The sequence below is a fragment of the Hylobates moloch genome, unplaced genomic scaffold, assembly GCF_009828535.3.
Source record: "Hylobates moloch isolate HMO894 unplaced genomic scaffold, HMol_V3 SCAFFOLD_14, whole genome shotgun sequence".
NCBI classification, from domain to species: Eukaryota; Metazoa; Chordata; class Mammalia; order Primates; family Hylobatidae; genus Hylobates; species Hylobates moloch.
Genome location: NW_026652289.1, coordinates 13,504,362 through 13,518,867, shown reverse-complemented (window position 1 = coordinate 13,518,867; position 14,506 = coordinate 13,504,362). Strand labels below are relative to the sequence as shown.

At 42.0% G+C, this 14,506-nt stretch overlaps 1 protein-coding gene across 8 annotated transcripts in view; it reads right to left on the bottom strand.

The window, feature by feature from the left end:
• The window catches only part of LOC131381120 (putative T-complex protein 10A homolog), a 123,140-nt gene that overhangs the window by 83,494 nt on the left and 25,140 nt on the right, over window positions 1-14,506 (bottom strand). The window lies entirely within an intron of this gene.

The following is a 14,506-nucleotide window of genomic DNA, read 5'->3' as shown; positions in this document are numbered from 1 at the left end:
AGAAAAAACAAAAGTCTCCTTTCACTTTGAAGGTGTCAGCTCCCAGAACATAAGGACAAAGAGAAAACCTCAGAGTCATGTTTAAACATGTCTGATTTATACTGAGGACAAATTAAAGAAAGTAATTTATATAACGAAGAGTAAACTTATGAAACTCATTGCCGAAAAAGGAGGCACAGACATAAAAATATCCAAAGACATCTACGAGGAATTGTTCAAACATTTATTGTATTTATTGACAGCAGCCTAACAGAACACGGAGCATGATCAGGTTTGGAGTCACCCTGAGGTTCACATCACAGCACACAAGCAGCTTTTTGCCCTACAGGCATTGTGCCCCAGTGAGTTTCTGAGGACAGGAATGGGGAGCTGGACGGACCTGCAGGTCTTCCCCATGGAACAAACGCTGCACCTTGCACACACCTGGGTCCCTGCTGTGTCCAGCCCCAGCCTGTGCACAGTGAGGAGAGCACAACTGGTGATCAGGACAGGGTCCACCCTGAGCTGTTCATTGCCTACCTGTGCATGATGAGGGCAGCACACCTGGTTGTAAACACAAGCTCACCCCTGAGATGCCCAGTCCCTACCTCTACATGGTAAGGACAGCACAAAGTCACCTCTGAAATGCCCAGTGCTTGTACATTGTGAGGGAATCACACCTGGCTGTCAGCATGGCGTCACCTCTGAGATGCCCTCCCGTTCACATGTGTAGCAACAAAAAAGGTCTGGCTTAACAACTCATTCTCAGCTCCCAAACAAAGCAGAATAGGGTGTTGTACTCGTATTTAAAGCTTTGTTTTGTATTGTATCTGTTTTTATAAATTGTCTATTTCTTTTTCCATGTAGGCTAAAGTTACATCTTCAATAAGCCAAGTAATAGGAACTTACTTTGCTCATCGCAGTGACCCTGAAATGTAGCATAGTATCAGAAAGTAGGAAAGTATCCCCCAAGAATGTGTTTTTAAGATGAGGGCACATCAAAAAGACCCAAGAATCAACCTCATAAAGCTCCCAGTGGCCAGAGCTAATATAATTTGAGCACCATAATAAATTTCAATTGTATTGAATTATCACCTAAGGAATAAAATAAATATCCATGAGCACATACTGATATAAATAAATAAATAAATAAATAAACAAACAAAAGAAGGAGGACCAATCTTTCTTACATAAGAAATCCAATTAATAAATGTAGACGGAATTGGAGAAACAGAGAATCGCCATTGGAACACCACGGCTATCATTGCTACAGGCAAGACTAATTGATAATTGCTAAAATTAGTGATTGAACCTTAAGGAGTAACAAGATATTTGCATCATATTTGTATCCCTTCCTAAATTTACTAACCACTCTTATGGTTTTAAAACATGACTTTGGGCCGGGCGCAGTGGCTCACGCCTGTAATCCCAGCACTTTGGGAGGCCGAAGCAGGCGGATCACGAGGTCAGGAGATCGAAACCATCCCAGCTAACACGGTGAAAACCCGTCTCTACTAAAAAAAAAACAAAAAAAAATTAGCCGGGCATGGTGGCGGGTGCCTGTGGTCCCAGCTACTCGGGAGGCTGAAGCAGAGGAGAATGGCATGAACCCGGGAGGCGGAGCTTGCAGTGAGCTGAGATTGCGCCACTGCACTCCAGCCTGGGCGACAGAGCGAGACTCCGTCTCAAAGAAAAAAAACAAAAAACAAAAAAAACCCATGACTTTGATACTCAAGTACAGGCTGGACTTAGTGACCTGCTTTTATGAATAGACGACAGAAAGAGGAAAGTTGTAACTTCACGGTGGGGAAACATAACAGACATCACATTAGCCTGGAGATCAAAGTTAATGTTACCTGCAGTCATGCGTCAGCCCACTAACATGATACAATGAGAAGGGCCTATCACCTCTGTGCTGTTCTTCTCCAAAATCCACAGCCTCAGAATGTTTATGAGAAACCATCAGATAAACCCAAATTAAGGGCATTCTACAAAACACCTGACCACTACTCTTCAAAACATCTAAAGTCATGAAAGACAAGAAAATACAGAGAAGCTATCACAGATTGGTGGAAACTAGGGAGACATGATGAGTAAAGGTACCATGATGTCCCAAACGGGGTCCTGGAACAGAAAAAGTACATTAACAGAAAAAGTTAAGAAGTCCAGGCCGGGCACAGTGGCTCATGCCTGTAATCACAGCACTTTGGGAGGCCTAGGTGCTCGGATCACAAGGTCAGGAGATCAAGACCATCCTGGTGAACACAGTGAAACCCTGGCTCTGCTAAAAATACAAAAAATTAGCCGGGCGTGGTGGTGGGCACCTGTAGTCTCAGCTACTCGGGAGGCTGAGGCAGGAGAATGGCGTGAACCTGGGAGGAGGAGCTTGCAGTGAGCCGAGATCGCACCACTTCACTCCAGCCTGGGCGACAGAGTGAGCCTCTGTCTCAAAAAAAAAAAAAAAAGTTGAGAAGTCCAAATAAAGTTGGTAGTTCTCTTGCTAATATTGCACCACATCAATGTCTTAGTTTTGATAAACATACTGTGTAAGACGTTAACATTCAGGGAAGTTGGGTGAAGGGTGTATGGGAACACTCTGTACTGTCTTAGTAACTCTTTATTAATTCTAAAATTATTTCAAACTAAAAATATTTTTAGAATAGATAGAGTTGCAAATAATTTGGTGAGAGGTGCAGATGGAGGTATCTCTTATCTGTGAGGCAATAAGTCAAGTAAATTGCTGAGAAAAATGGGGGTGGGAGAAAATGGCTGCAGAGGGCCTTTGTTATGACTTGCCTGAAGGTCGATACTGCATTAGAAAAAAATTATCCAAAAATGACCACACTGTGCTGTAATGGTGCCATGTCTCCATGTATCTGCCACATCTGCATTCTCTGGGCTTGCTGTAGTGATGGGAGGGATTCAAATCCTCCTCTTCAGCAAAAGAAGTTTCCGGATGGATGGTCTGAGACAAGAAGGGATGTGCTTTCCCCGGGCTGAACACGGATTCCAATGCCCCACTATATGATGCTAACAGGCATCATCTCTGGCCACTGAAGCCCAGGATCTTAAGTTTAATCATAAAACGCTTCGGTCTCATGGACTGCAAACCACCAAGATAGAACTAAGATTGATAAGAAAAATATACTGTTTACTCAAAACAGGTGTATACCAGCCTACATATTTACAATGTCCTATTATATCGTTGTACAGTTCATATCCTCAGTAATTCAGTAGGTATCTCGCTAACATCTATTTGAAATCCCCCCCAAAATACCATTTAGCAGTAGCTTCATGATCTCTTTAGAATGGTGTCTTTATTTTTCTTAAACATTTGATATGTTACACCACCCAGGCGGAAAATAGAACACAGAGTGTAGGATACACACGTACTCACCATAAAAACAACCATATTGTAACACCAAAATCTATTTATCAAATTGGTCAAGGAAATTGAATTTAACATACGCTGTTATCATACAAGTATCTTTAATGAAATAACATTTTGTATTTATATAGCACCTTTCTACTAAGGAGCAAAAATATGGCTCAGATATTATTACTCATTCTCACACCATCTTTGACAGGTGGATAAGTAGCAACATTTATACCAAGTTTTAATCACTGGGAAACAGAGACATGCATAAAGAGAGAAAATAAACCACAAATGGTAACCCAGAAAGTTGGCATTTTCCACCCTCCAATGCCCACTGTGGTCCACTCACTCTTTTTTTTCTGAAATATTAAAAGCTAGTTTGAATATTGGTGAAAAAAAAATAGAGGAACAGTAGAGTGATGAAACAGGTACATACCAGCCTCCTCAGGAACCTGATGGTGGAGCTTAGACTGGAAACCGTTGAAAGTTAAAAATAATTCCCAAACCTTGAGCATCTACTTGGACAAATTTGATGTGTACCAGGGACAAATGAAAGGCATCCTTCCAAAATATGTCCCAAATTATTGTCAAGCCTTTCTGTAATAAAGGTCCATTCCTCAAGCCACTGTCACATAATATGCAGGTGATCAACAGCAAATCCATTAGCAACACAGGATAAAGAAATTTGTGTAGCCCCAATAGCAAAGACTTGGAACCAACCCAAACGTCCAACAATGATAGACTGGATTAAGAAAATGTGGCACATATACACCATGGAATACTATGCAGCCATAAAAAATCATGAGTTCATGTCCTTTGTAGGGACACGGATGAAGCTGGAAACCATCATTCTCAGCAAACTATCGCAAGGACAAAAAACCAAACACCGCATGTTCTCACTCAGGTGGGAATTGAACAATGAGAACACATGGACACAGGAAGGGGAACATCACACACCGGGGCCTGTTGTGGGGTGGGGGGGGGGGGGGAGGGACAGCATTAGGAGATATACCTAATTTTAAATGACGAGTTAATGGGTGCAGCACACCAACATGGCACATGTATACATATGTAACAAACCTGCACGTTGTGCACATGTACCCTAAAACTTAAAGTATAATTAAAAAAAAAAGAAATTTGTGTAGCCCAGAAACTCTTACATAAAACATAACTTCAACAAGCCAGTACATTTTGGATGATGCATTCCTGAGGAGCTCTTTAAAAATTCATTCAAGGAAATAAAAGTCTCTTTAAAGATAAATGCAAATTACAGGCATAGCTGGAGCCTAAAATTATGTCTTGAATAGGAAAATTACCAGAGGATGAATTCCTTAAGAGCATGACTGTCTTTCAAGAGTTTCTAATATATTTAATCTCCAGTAAACTCTAGGATATCCAAAGGTGTAGTACCCTTTTTTTTTTCCCAGAATATGCAGTGTCTGAGAAACTTGTATCACAACTATCCATGCATTCAACTAATGTCAGCAAAACTAGATGACAAATCATACGTAAAGGGAAGGATGAAAATGTTTTGTTGTAAACTTCCAAAACATAGGGATAAGGAAAGGAAGTTACATTATATTCTAATAACAAATTTCAACAATGTGAAAAAGGAAAAATAACAGCCAACACTTATGAAGTACTTCTATGCACTAGTATGGGTAACGGCGCCAGGCACAATACATGCGTTATCTCATTTCCTCATCCCAAGCTTCCTTTGAGATATACCCATTTTATAGACTTAGATTAAGACACTTGTCAGAGGTCAGGGTACAAGCAGCTGTCTGACTCCAAACCTTTTATGGATGCTGCCTGGCTTTTTCTCTAGCCCTTCACTTCTTAATTAGTGCAAAGAATCAAGTCTTGCCTTTCATTTCTTCCCCTGCACTGAAGAAAAATCTAGAAGTCATCCTTTTGTAACACTGAAAACTTGGAATCAAAAAATCATTAAAATATTACCTATAGAAACACTCCCAAAGCCTCATAGCAAGAAATTCAGATAAAAGCACATATTTTCACTACTTTAATGTGCATAAGTTTAAACTCCATGACTCTTATTTTGATCTTCATCATTCCCTATTTGACTGATTTTTAACCTATCATGTTACACCATGGAGTGGCAAATACTATCAAGGAATCAAAAAAAGCAACTCCTTCAACAATCTAATTTATAGGAAATAGAGTAAATTACAATGATGCCTCTTTAATTAATCTAATTAATTAGTTAATTGATTAATTTAATTAATTCATCAATTAACTAATGTCCCTGACAGGCAAAGTTTTCTTAACCAGAGAGCTTCCTGGCCCACACAGGAAAGAAAAAATTAATGATCCTTCAGCTGTTTCTGAACTTCAGGACAGTTGGAGGCCCAGCTTCAGGGATCGCGTCTTCTGTGAGGTCACAAAGGAAATTACGCCTTCAAGAATGCACTGTGCAAGCCATACCCTTGACTCCGATGAATCAATTAGGAAAGGGCTATTGTTATAAATAAGCAAATAAGACTGGTCAAGAAACTGGTCCTCAAGGTTTGACTTCTTTTCTTCTCCACCACTGAACAGATTTACTTTTTTTTTTTTTTTTGAGACGGAGACTCTCTGTTGCCCAGGCTGGGGTGCAGTGGCACTACCTTGGCTCACTGCAACCTCTGTCTCCTGGGTTTTTAAGCAATTCTCCTGCCTCAGCCTCCCAAGTAGTTGGGATTACAGGCACCCACCACCATGCCTGGCTAATTTTTGTATTTTTAGTAGAAACAGGGTTTCACCATGTTGGCCTGGCTGGTCTCAAACTCCTGACCTCAAGTGGTCCACCCGCCTTGGCCTCCCAAAGTGCTGGGATTACAGGCATGAACCACCATGCCTGGCCCAAATTTACTTTTAATCTCATGAGACGCTGAGGACTAAGACCTCCTCCTTCCCAGGGCCCAAAGCAAGAAAATGGGGTGGAGGAGAGGCCCATCTCCAGAGATCTTACCCTTGGAATAAGGGTCTTTTTCCCACACCTCCTTGACATCTATTCCCCCTGGGCTGTTTTTATTTTCCTACCCCACACTCCATCAGCTTTAAAGCACTAAAGAACTTTTTGGCCATCTCAGGACAAAAATTTGTTACAAAAAACACCTCCCAAATCAAATGAGCTCAGCCTCACTGAGTAAATCAGGCTTTGGACAGGCTCCGCTTCCTGTTGGTTGCTCATACATTTGTGTTGCTCAAGTCTTCATCTTAGAACCCAATCCCGCCTTGCTAGATTCCTGATGGAATTTCTCTTTGCACCTGAACAACTCTTCAGGAATCTTTTCCTTTTAATTTTGAAGAATGTGATACCTTTCTGTCAGAAAAGGTATCCAGGTCTTAGATTCACACTCAAGCCATGAATAATACTCTCTGGGCATAGATAAATACATGATTTTCCCAAATTCTCCTTCTCCTAGCACAGAAACCAAAGCCTTCTTCCTTCCCTTTCCCTAGCCTTCTTTCTAATTCTCACCTTTCCTGGCATTTGTTTACTTGCTCAACCTTCTAACAAATGTTTACTTGACAAACATCTGCTATGATCCAGGCGCTGAACTAAGTGACACAAAGTTGAGTAAGACACAATCCTTGCCATAAGAAGTTCATGCTCTTATGAAGTAGACCAATTATCAGCCCATTAGAGCACATGGCGGAAGGGCAGAAATAGAGTTAAGCCCAGGACACTACAGGGCCCCTCAAAAAGAGCCAAGTCACCCCTCTGGGGACCCTGTCTCTTTCTCCTCACTCTTCAGGTTCTATGTGTTTTCAGAGTTGTGTTTCTTTAAAGTGTTTAAATAGTTTCCTTTCTAGCAACCTCCCCCACGGAGAACGAGGTAGACCTTCCCAACTCCCAATCTGAATCACTGTATTACTCCCAGGCCAGGGACTCATATATTCCTAGACTCATCAACTTCTCATCATCCGTACTACCACAAACATCAGATAAAACCCCTCGAGTCCAAACCACTCCAGTCCATGTCTGAGTTTTCCAAATCCACATATCATTTGAAGAAGGTGAATTTCCCATGCATTGTGTTTTGAAATCAACAGACATATACTTAATCCTTTTGCCTCAGTTTCTGATCATCATAAAGACAGGAAAAAGAGAAATTCTCAGTTCATTTTAATTCTCGTAGTCCCCAGTGTGATATTCCGTGTGCATCCTCAATGACTGGCCTCTCTTTTACCTATCTGGTTTTGAATTACATTGGCTAACTTCAGAAAAGTCATCGTTACTAAATTGTCTCTGAAAGAAAGTAATTGAGGCAGAAGATATATGCAGTCCCTCAGCAATTGTTTGAGCTGCACTGTCAGTGTAGAAATAAGCAGCCTAATAAGAGGTCAGATACGTGGGTTTTAAAAGCCTATTTATCATACAGTATTCAAACCCTTTAATCATTTTATAAGCCTCGCATTAAATGTCAGTTGTCATTCTTTTTCCCATCATGATTACTTAACAAACCAAAATACCATTATGTTGTTCCTTTTCTAGAAAAAAAAAATGCTTTAATGTGAAAGAAATAAAGCTACAGAGAGACAGGGCTGGCACAGGGGATCTGGACCTAGAGAACCAGCTTCAAATTCTGCTCCACCACCAATTTATCATGTCATTTGAAGCCAATTATTTAAGTTCTTTGAGCTTCAGTCCCTTGATCTATTCAAGGAAGATCAAGGAAGATAATAATAATAATCTCTGCCTTACAGTGTTTTCAAGGATGAGTCCACACCCATCCTTGAGTGAATCATCACCTTGGTGGGCTCCATGGCACCCTCTTCCCCCCACTGGCCGGCCTTCCTTTCTGAAGCAGCCTCTCCCACCCTGAGGTGCCCCACCCTCCAAGTTTCCTGCTGCTGTGGGCTCTCCTACATCTCTGCACCATGGCCCACACACACTGGAGTCCTGGCATCTCAGTCCTCGTCTTCATTCTCATTTAGTAGCCTCTCTTTAAGATGGTTCATCCACACTGGCAACTTCCATTTTCAGATGCCTCCAATCTTTCATTTGAATATCAGACCTTTACAGGCAACTATTTACACCATACCTTCTTTTGGGGGTATCTCCCACTCAACAGGTCTAAAAGAAGTTCGAGTCCTCTCCTAAATCTAGTGGGCTTCCCATGTTCTTCTTCTCAGCTAGTGGCACTGCTGCTCACCAGCTGTGCAAGCCAAACACCAAAGAGTCATCCCAGATCCCTCATCTGTCCCCCAACCCCAGCCATCACAAGCCCTGTCCATTCTCCCTCCTAAAGAGCTCAGAAATATGCCTTCAGAACTATGTCTTCATTGGACCACCCTGGTCTGAGGTACACCCGTCTATTTCCTAAACCATCCCATCGTACCCACTGCCATGCCCCAGCAGAGCGCCCTTCTAAATGCACAGATGTTGTGGTGTCATTTCCCTGCTTCTGTCCTCTCACAGCTCTGCATTGCTCTTTGGGTCAAAAATAAAATCTTTTTTTTTTAAATTTATATAAATATATGGGGTTCAAGAACAATTCCGTTACATGCATAGATTGCATAATGGTTAAGTCGGGGCTTTTACGTATTCATTATCCAAATAATGTGCATTGCACCCATTAAGTAGTTTCTCATCCTCCACCCCCACCCGCTCCCTCATCCTTCCAAATCTCCATTGTCTATTATTCCAATCTCTATAGCCATTCGTACACAGTTTTTCACTTCCACTTACAAGTGGGAAATATGCAATATTTGTCTTTCTGTATCTGGGTTGATTTGCTCAAGGTAATGGCCTTCAGTTCCATCCATGTTGCAGCAAAAGACATGATTTCATTCCTTTTTATGGCTAAATAGTATTTCATTGTGTTTATATGCCACATTTTCTTCATCCAATTTAGGATATTTAGGTTGATTCCATATCTTTGCTATTATGAATGGTGCTGCAATAAACATAAAAGTACAGGTATCTTTTTGATATATTGATTTCTTTTCCTATGAGTAGATGTCCAGTAGTGGAGTGGCTGAATCAAATGGTATTTCTATTTTTGGCTCTTTGAGAAATCTCCATACTGTTTTGCACAGAGGTTGTACTAATTTACATGCCCACCAGCGCTGTTTAAGAGTTCACTTTCTCCATATCCTCACCAACATCTGTTAGTTTTTGTCTTTTTAATAATAGCCATTCTAACATTTGTTTTCTTAGTATTGAGTTGTTTGATTTCCTTATATATTTTTGGATATTAGCCCCTTATCATATGCATGGTTTGCAAATATTTTCTCCCATTTTGCAGGTTGTCTCTTCACTCTGTTGATTATTTCTTTTGCTGTGTAGAAGCTTTTTAGTTTATGTCCCATCCATTCATCTGGTTTTTTTGTTTGTTTGCTTTTTTTTTTTTTTTTTTTTTTTTGTTGGGGGGATGGAGTTTCACTCTTGTTGCCCAGGTTAGAGTGCAATGGCACGATCTTGGCTCACTTCAACCTCTGCCTCCTGGGTTCAAGAGATTCTCCTGCCTCGGCCTCCTGAGTAGCTGGGATTACAGGCGCACATCACCATACCCAGCTAATTTTTTTGTATTTTTAGTAAAGACGAGGTTTCACCATGTTGGCCAGGCTGGTCTTGAACTCCTGACCTCAGGTGATCCACCTGCCTCGGCCTCCCAAAGTGTTGCAATTATAGGCGTGAGCCTGTTTTTGTTTTAAAATCCTTAAGGAGATGTACACGACCCCACAGGACCTGACCCTGGCTCCTGGCCAGTCTCACCTCCCATGGCTTTCCTGCCCCTGTATTACCTCGCTTCCTTCCCCTTTAGCCATCCTTCGGGCCTCAGTTCAAGTTCACATCTTCAGGATGGTAGTCTATGACCCCTTATACCAGTTGAGACCATCTTTTAGGCATTCCCACCTCACTGCTTGATTTTCTTTCAGGGTATTTAGCACATTTGCTGTTGTAAGACAATGTGGGCCTTTTCATCAATGGCAGTCTCTGGTGCTAGAATATATAATCCAGTATGGCAGGACATAGCTATATATTGCTTATCCATGAATTCCCAGTGGCAAAGCCCCAGTAGAATTTCAATACATATATATTGAGTTATTAAAAAGTGATTTATTAATTACTTTTTAAATTAATTAATATTGCAGTGCACCAGCAACATGGTTAAGACCCCTCATTCCCCAGTCAAACTACTCAGATCCATTTCTGGCTCTACCACATACTGGTTTTGTGACTTTGGGGAAGTTATCTTATCATTGTCCCTGACACTTCCTCTCCAAAACTGAGTAGCTTGCATAGGAAACTCAAGAAGACAAAAGCCTCCCAGCAACTAGCTAAACAAAACCCACTTTTTAGTCAAAACCAAGAATACCTATTTAATAATAATAATAATAAAAGAAGAAAGCATGCTGCTAGTACACATTAATTCATCAAAGGATAATAAAGAAGAAAAAGAGGAGTCACAGCCAATTGTGCTCTGCTAATAAATAACAATCTTGCCAAGACCTTAGGAAGACAAACATCAGCCAGCACCCATTTTCGACACAGGTGACTCAGTGGACCTTTGTTTCCCATCAAGTCCCTTTCCTCTAGCACCCAATCGCCTCTGCAGCCCGCCCCTGACACAGCCTGGCAGCAGGTGCTTCTCCTGCAAGGAAAACAGCCAGGCCCTGTGCCCCGTATGCAGTGAACAAGGTGGGGCTGTGCCCCTCTCCTGCAAGCAATCAGCACAGGCCCTCAAGCATGAGATTTAATTGCTTGTTCATTATTTTAGCTTGCAGGGGCTACAAGGAAGTATGGCATTTCTGAGCACACCATCCGAGGGAACCCTGGGAGCTGTCAGATTGAAAAATAACAACAGAAACAAGAACGGAACCTGTCTTTAGCCAAATGGCTTCAGGTGCCCGTGACTCAATGCGAGGGCCCCCTTCAAAACCCATGGCAGCCCCTCTCTGTTTGTCCTGCCCTTTTCAATTCTGTCTGAGTCGAGAGGAGAATGCCACAAAGAAACGAGAATTTGAACTCGCAGCCCCTGAGTGCACCAATGCCCTTTTTCTGCCTGATTGTATACTTAAAGTGCCTGTAAAGTCAATAACTTCCCATGGTTTCAGAGCAAAGCCAAAAGATTAAAAAAATACATTGTCCTTTTGAAGATGTGGAAAGTAATGAGTGAGCAGGCTGAATCCTCTGTGGGTTTAAAAGCCTGTGCTGTTCTGCTTTAAGTATCAAAATTGCCTTAAATCTTTAGCTTGGTTATACCCTGCTGCTACACAGATATCATAGAACCAGGCTGAGTCTCTCAAATAATTTGGAGATCATTTGTTCTCTCTAAAAACTTGTTGAAATATATATGTTAGCACAGACATTTTCTTAACATTTTCTGTTCAAAATATAGTATTTTTTCAGATGCATCTTAACAGATCAGAATGTCAAACAGTAGATCTCTTTTTGAAAAAAAAAATTGTACACCATCCTTCAAGTTTTAAGCACAAAGGTTACAGCTAGTTCTCGTCCCCTATTTTATTTCCACTGTTGCAGCAGATTTGACCTCGTCTCTCTAAAGGCAGAAAACTTCAACAAAGGTGAGAGGACTATTTAAAGCGATGCAAAAGATTCTGAATGAAGGATTATGACTTTGATGAAGACAGAAAGAAATGCAGTGCTTAGGAAGTGGATAAAAGTCAATAGCAACAATTCTTGGCTTTGGATGAAAATTTGAAGGTGCACTTTTCCCCAGTGATATGAAAAACAAGAAAATAAAAACAACCAACCAGAGACCCGTAACTCTTCTGGTTCTGTGGCATCTGTACATTCACATGATAGAAACTTACTAAATCCCAAAGGGTCCCTGGCAAAGCCCAGGCTCCATGATGGGCTGAGAGCCCTGCCACTGCACCAGGAGAAAAGGAGTCACTAGGCTCCAGATGGGGAAGAGAAAAGCCTCTTTCCTCCCTCCCATTCCAAAAGAGAAGAAAAAACCCGGACAGCCAGATACAAGCAGCCTTGAAAAATCGTTCTAGAGGAGAAAAGACAAGAAGAATGTCATCGAGAAAGAAGGCCAGGAGAGGATGCCACAAAGGTGCTTTTCTCCCTCCTCTCTTTCCACCTTTCCCATAGTCTCCTCTCCATCTAAACCACCCCCAGTCAACTCTCTCCAGATTCTACTCTCCCACTGGAGCCTGACTGCCACATTTTCCAAAAGCAGATTAAAAAAAGCAAGGGTCTCAGGCTCTGTCACATCCAACTCATTCTTATGTGCCAGGGAGATACAGAGCAACATTCTGTGTATCTGTTGGATTGTGAATTCCCACTTGGGCATAGAGACTGTTCTCAACAGTGAGATTCCCCTTATGCAGGCACCCTCATGCTTCAGCTAGGTGCTTACAGGTGAATAGTTACTCAAAAATCGTCATGTAGCAAATTTGGTTTCCAAACCTTGCATTAGAGAGACTCAGGCGTGCACCAAGGAAACGTCTAGCTATGCAGGTAGCAATTCTATTTTTTTTTTTTTTTTTTTTTTTTGAGAAAAACCTCGTGTGTCGCCAGGCGGTGGTGCAATCTCGCCTGGGTTCAAGCAGTTCTCCTGCCTCAGCCTCCTGAGTAGCTGGGATTACAGGCGCCTGCCACCACACCCAGCTAATTTTTGTATTTTTAGTAGAGATGGGGTTTCACCATGTTGGTCAGGCTGATCTTGAACTCCTGACCTCATGATCCACCTGCTTCGGCCTCCCAAAGTGCTGGGATTACAGGTGTGAGCCACCGTGCCTGGCCAGAGAAAACAATTTCTTAATGGAAAGAATTTGTTATCAGTTTAGGCTACAAGCCTGAATCTTTGAAACAGCATGACTCAGATAGTTCATCACTCAGAGAATTAAGGTTTGACATCCCTTGGTTCTAAGTGAGGTTTTCTTCATCTTTTGAGGACAGCAGCATTAAATTACCAGAGCCATCTCATCCGTCATTCATTTAGTATTTACCACACCTACTATGTGCAAGAGGCAGTGGAAAGTAGAAAGATTAGAAAGAAAAACTCCTGCCATCCAAGGGGTTAGTAGCTTACAGATCTTAGAATCACACAACTTAGAAAAAAAAAGTTGAAGATTATATAGAGAATCCAAATGCTTTATTTCACAGATGAAGACATAAGACCCTGAACTATTCTATAACTTCTGTGGTAAACTATAGAGGCAATTCCCAAACCCAGGTCTTCTGACTCAAAGAAGGACTGTGTCTTTCCATTCTGTTTCTAACAGCTAAGAAGCTCCTGCATCCCCGGATCCCAGAGGCCTGTATGGTCTGGAAAGCTGGTGTCGTGGTCATCAGTCAAAAGCACACACACCCCTCACTGCATACATACACCACGGCCAGCACACACCTGGAGGTTTGGACATACACGTTCATACACTTACATAATCCTCACAATAAGTGTTTGAGGCAAGAATTGGTATTCAGGATGTAAGCCTGAGAAGCTGAGTGGAGTGTTAAATAACCCATTCAAGGGTGAAGGGTCCCCGTGGTGAATTGAGGGTTCAAAACTCAGTCTGTTCTCTGCCCCTACACACCAGTAGCCTCGATTTCCAACTCATTTGGTTATTCCCTGTTACAGACTGAATGTTGTGTCTCTCCCCACATTCACATGTTAAAACCCTACTTCCCGATGTGAAAGTATCAGGAGGTGAGGCCTTTGGGGGTGATTAGGGTGAAGCCCTCACGGTGGGATTAGCGTCTTTCTTAGAAGAGACACAACAGAGATGATTGTTTCTCTTCAGCCATGTGAGGACAGGACAAGACGTCCATCTACGAACCAGAAAGGGGGACCTCACCAGACACCAAATCTGCTGCTGCCTTGATCTTGGACTTCCTAGCCTCCAGAACTATAAGAAATAAATGTTTGTGGCTAGGTGAGGTGGCTCACGCCTGTAATACCAGCACTTTGAGAGGCTGAGGCGGGTGGATTACTTGAGGTCAGGAGTTCGAGACCAGCTGGCCAACACAGTGAAACCCCATCTCTAATAAAAATACAAAAATTAGCCAGGCATAGTGGCACACGCCTGTAACCCCAGCTACTCGGGAGGCTGAGGCAGGAGAATCACTTGAATCCGGGAGGCTGGGGTTGCAGTGAGCCGAGATCTCGCTACTCCACTCCAGCCTGGGTGACAGAGTGAGACTCCCTCTCAAAAAAAAAAAAAAAA